Below are 5,453 nucleotides of genomic sequence, written 5' to 3' on the forward strand. Positions count from 1 at the left end.
ACTTCGGGCAAATGATTGAACCTCTCTTTGCCTCAGTCTTCTCATCTGTAAATAGGGTTTAAAACACCTGTTTCTTCCTACTTAGACTGTGAAACTCCATAGAGTTTCTATGGAGTTTCTCTATGAAAACTTCTCTATGAAACTTCACAGAGAAGCAGCGTGGCTCAATGGAAAGAGCACGGGCTTTGGAGTCAGAGGTCAGGGGTTCAAATCCCTGCTCTGCCAATTGTCAGCTGTGTGACTTTGGGCAAGTCACAACTTCTCTGGGCCTCAGTTACCTCATCTGTAAAATGGGGATTAAGACTGTGAGCCCCCTGTGGAACAATCTGATCACCTTGTAATCTCCCCAGTGCTTAGAACAGTGCTTTGCACATAGTAAGTGCTTAATAAATGCCATTATTATTATTATTATTATATGGAACAGGAACTGTGTCCTAGCCTGAATAGCTTTATCTACTTTAGCACTTGGTTCAGAGTTTGGCACGGAATAAGTACTTACCTAACACCACTATTATTATTGTTGTTATTATTATTTTGTTATTCTCGCTCCCTCCTACCTTACCTTGCTGATTGTCTACTCCAACCGAACCCACACCATGAAGCAGCCTGTCCTAGTGGATAGAGCACAGGCCTGGGAGTCAAAACTACTAACATTCAGGTCCCATTGCCACTTGTCTATTGTATGACCTTGGGCACATCACTTCACTTCTCTGTGCCTCAGTCACCTCATCCGTAAAATGGGGATGAAGATCGTGAGCCCCATGTTGGACGTGGACTGATTACCTTGTATCTGTCTGGAACATATTAAGTGCGTAACAAGTATCATAAAAAAAAACTCTCACTCTCCACTCCTCTAGAACCAACCTATTCTCTGTACCTTAAGTGCATCTATTTCGCCACCAGTGCCTTGTTCATGTCATCCTTTGGGTCTTGAACTCCCTGCCCCTTCAGGTCTGACAGTCTACCACTCTCCCCACCTTCAAAATTCTCCTAAAAATAACACAACTCTTCCAAGAGGCCTTCCCTGAGTAAACCCGTTATTTCCCCATCCACCCGCCCCTCTGTGTCGACTATGCCTTTGGCTGTGTACGCCTTAAGCATTTTGACACACACCTCAGGTCCACAGAATTTATACTCTACTATTTACCTTAACCCCAGTGTATTTTAATTCCTTTGTCTGCTGTAGACTCCAAGATCCTTGGGAGCAGGGATCATGTCTATCAACTCTGATGCATTGCAACTTTCCCAGTGCTTTAGTACAGTGTTCATTCATTCATTCAATCATATTTTTTGAGTGCTTACTGTGTGCAGAGCACTGTACCAGTGTTCTGTGCACAGTAAGCACTCGATAAATATCATTGATTGAATGATAATATCTGTTGAGAGGACTAAACAGCATATGATTGAACAGTGTCTTGAGCCCATGGGGAGAAAAAAAAACAGGAGGTAATTAAGTACATGGCAACAGTCTTTTTGCTTTTCCTTTAGTTTGATATCAATAAACCTGGGGCCAGCTAGTCACTAGGATACAGGCTATCCACCGGACGAAAGTAACATTCTTGACCACCCACAACCATAGCTGGCCAGTCCGTTGTCACGAGCTGAAGAACGCTGTGTTAGATCAGTTTCCTGGCGAAACCTTTTGTAAAGCTCAGGTCCAAGTAATGGGAGATAGAGTTTCAGAAGAGAAAGGAGATGAAATAATTTTTCAAATGAAATTCAGAAGAGACAGGAGGGTTCATCCCGAAAAATAGTCTGAAACCCACTGGCTCCAAAACCTTTTAAAGTAGGTGGGGCAGAAAGGATAGAACAGTTTTGGAAACAGTTTTGTTCCCCTCCCACAAGGAGTTTACAGTCAAGATGGGGAGACAAACATCGAAATAAATTATGGATATATATGGAAGTGGTGTGGGCCTGTGAGTGGGTTGAATATCAAGTGTTTAAAACATATAGATCCAAGTACAAGGGTGTCCCAGAAGGGAGAGGGTGTAAGGGAATGAGCACTTAGTCAGGGATGGTCTCAATCAATCGTATTTACTGAATGCTTATTGTGTGTAGGGCACTGTTCTAAGTGCCTGGGACAGTACAACAAAACAATATAGCAGACACATTTCATCTGCCGCTGCCAAGCTTACACTCTAGAGGGGAGATGTGATTTCACTAAGACTTCGAAGGTGGGGAAAGTGGTGGTCAGTTGGATATAAAGGGGGAGGGAGGTCCAGGCCAGGGGGAGACCATGAGCAAAGGATGAGTGGTGAGGGAGATGAGACTGGGGTACAGAGAGGAGGGTGGTGTTCGAGGAGTGTAAGTGTGTGGGCTGAGTTGTGGGAAATCAGGGACAAGGAGGACAAAAACCTGTCAGCCTCTAGCAGCTTCATTGGTTTATTCAGGCTGAGAGCTAGATAGACCCCTCTTGGGGTCGCACCTGGAGAGTTTCCAGTACTCTACCAGTCTCGACTACAGGAGGGAGAGTCAAGCAGAGATCTGTCCATTCCATTCCATTACTAGCTTGGGCAGGGGCTAGTGAGTGGAAGTCAATCTGCTACAAGTCAAAACTCACCTGTGCTGGGCAGCAGCGGCACAGGAGAGAGTCGAGGGTGGAGACAAGTTTACTGTGTAGAAGGAGACAGTGGTAAACCAATTCCGCATTTTTACCAAGAAAACTCTAATGGATAATAATAATGATGACATTTTTATGGCATTTATTAAGCTCTTACTATGTGCAAAGCACTGTTCTAAGCACTGGGGAGGTTACAAGGTGATCAGGTTTTTCCACGGGGGGCTCACAGTCTTCATCCCCATTTTACAGATGAGGAAACTGAGGCACAGAGAAGTTAAGTGACTTGCCCAAAGTCACACAGCTGACAACTGGCGGAGCTGGGGTTTGAACCCATGACCTCTGACTCCAAAGCCCATGTTCTCTCCACTGAGCCATGCTGCTTCTATTAAGCGCTACCAGAGCTATTACTGGTGGAGGTGGGTGTTCTGGGAGAGATGCATCCGTGGCACTGTGATGGGTGGGAGATGCCTCGACGGCATAAGACAAGACAAGAGCTAGATAGAACACTCTCACAACGGTGTGCAATGTTGTTTGGCTATTACGCTCAATGCTCACTGCTAAGAGAGGCCACATGCATCCAGCCCATAATAATAATAATGCCATTTATTAAGTACTTACTATGTGCAAAGCACTGTTCTAAGCACTGGGGAGGTTACAAGGTGATCAGGTTGTCCCACGGGGGCTCACAGTCTTAATCCTCATTTTACACATGAGGTAAATGAGGCACAGAGAAGTAAAGTGACTTGCCCAAAGTCACACAGCTTACAATGGTCGGAGCTGGGATTTGAACCCACGATCTCCAACTCCAAAGCCCGTGCTCTTCCCACTGAGCCCCACTGCTTCTCAGCCCATGATTAAGCCCCTCCACGCTAGCATTCTGGAAAACCATGGGAACTGTCCAGTCAGCACAGGATGCTTCCAGGCTGGATAAAAAGATGTGTTGCTGACTTTCCAAATACACACCTCTTCCAGGGAACTGCTTTTGTGTCTGTACCAACTCTGTTGTATGGTACTTTCCCAAGCCCTTAGAACAGTGCTCTGCTCACAATCAGTGCTCAGTAAATACCACTGATTGGTTTATTGATTGATTGATAAAGGTTGACTTGGGAGAGGAACTGCCAAATATGTTTGGGTTTTTTGTTTTGTTTTCCACTTGAAAATAAGCACCTGTAATTCAATTAGAAGGACATTTCATATCATCCATCTCAAAAGTTCACAGTGCTCTCTTCAGCTCCAATTTTTCTTGTTTCTTATTTTTGGAGTGTCAAGTACTTTACAGAGGCTAAATGTCTATTTGAAAAATAGGATTCCATTAAAAGATTATTGTGCTCCTTCTCACTCTAGTGAAGTTGATGCAGTCCAGAGAAACTTTAGAAATGACAAAAATGCCGCTTTATCATGGTTCAAAGAAGTTGGAGAACTGAATTTAGTTTTGTGCTTTGTTCTTAAATTCAGGTGGAAATAGATTCTAAAACGTTTCAACCACAGTACATGCCCTTGTTACTGGAGATAAATTTACTTTGGGGGAACAGAGAAGAGAACTCTAAGCACCGGGTCCTGGGAGACCCCAGTAGGCCTAGAAAATGTAAGGTGGCAGGCCAGGTTGCAAAGAAGGTACCATGTAAAAAGCCAGGAATGCAGAAGGCTGGGTGAGAGATGAAAGACCTTGTATGCAAAATAGGCAGCAAACCAGCTGTTACAGAAAGGATACTGATCACCAAAGGAGATAAATCGCTGAGTTAGAAGGCGAGGATCGCAAGCATCTAGTTGAAACTGGTTGAGACCAGGCAGCAGGGGTACTGTGAGGAGGAAAAAGGACAAGTCGGTGGCTACCGAATCAACCTCTAGACTATAAATAACAGAAGTATTTAACCTCTATTGAGCCTTTTCTCCCATTGATGGTGTACTCTTTGGCGCACACCTGAAGTAAAGCAGGGCAGGAGGAAATGTGCCATCGAGTCTGTTTACCAGTGGTTATCTGATCGGGGGATGGTTATTCTTGTGCCAATCATGAAGCTCAGGTTCTTTGCTGCAGAGGGGAACATTCTGGGAGTTCTCGGTCACTGAAGATAGATTTTTCCCTTAACAGCCCTCTCCACCAACCTCAGCTCTTTTTGTTGTTCCCACACCTCCAACCCCCAGCCCTGGATCACACCCTCAGTTTGCTTCCTCCTCTCCTCCACCCATGCATCCTGAATCAGCTGGTGGAAATCTAGGCTCTGGGCTGACTGGTCCCACTAAAAATTCACTCTCATGCTCTAATGCAGCTCTGTTTTCTGCTCAACAACTCTCCGCTTTCTCCCTCATTGACTCACATGCCCACCAACTCTACCAAGCCTTCAACTCCCTACTGAAGGCTCTAAACCCCTCATCACCTCCCTCCCTAACTTCTGATGACCTCACCACCTACATTAGAGAAGCAGGGTGGCTTTACAATAATAACAATAATAGCATTTATTAAGCGCTTACTATGTGCAAAGCACTGTTCTAAGCACTGGGGAGGTTACAAGGTGATCAAGTTGTCCCACAGGGGGCTCACAGTCTTAATCCCCATTTTACAGATGAGGTAACTGAGGCCCAGAAAAGTTAAGTGACTTGCCCAAAGTCACACAGCTAACAATTGGCGGAGCCAGGATTTGAACCCATGACCTATGACTCCAAAGCCCGGGCTCTTTCCACTGAGCCATGCTGCTTCTCACGCTGCTTCACTACTTTATGAATAGAGCATGGGCCTGAGAGCCAGAAGGACCTGGATTGTAACTCCGGCTTCACCACTGCTGTGCGAAGTTGGACAAATCACTTAACTTTTTTGTGCCTCAGTTACCAACTGTAAAATAGGAATTAAGACTGAGCGCCCTATGTGGGACAGAGACTGGGTCCAACTCAATTACCT

General features: G+C 45.1%; 1 non-coding gene across 1 annotated transcript; it reads left to right on the forward strand.

Annotated features, from left to right (window-relative positions):
• The first annotated feature begins 2,407 nt into the window (after nt 1-2,407).
• On the forward strand, nt 2,408-2,550 carry LOC119926115. Its single transcript, XR_005450023.1, has one exon. It is a non-coding gene; the product is annotated as a small nucleolar RNA SNORA7 (small nucleolar RNA).
• The last annotated feature ends 2,903 nt before the right edge of the window (nt 2,551-5,453 follow it).

This window comes from Tachyglossus aculeatus, chromosome 3 (assembly GCF_015852505.1).
Source record: "Tachyglossus aculeatus isolate mTacAcu1 chromosome 3, mTacAcu1.pri, whole genome shotgun sequence".
Taxonomy (NCBI): Eukaryota; Metazoa; Chordata; class Mammalia; order Monotremata; family Tachyglossidae; genus Tachyglossus; species Tachyglossus aculeatus.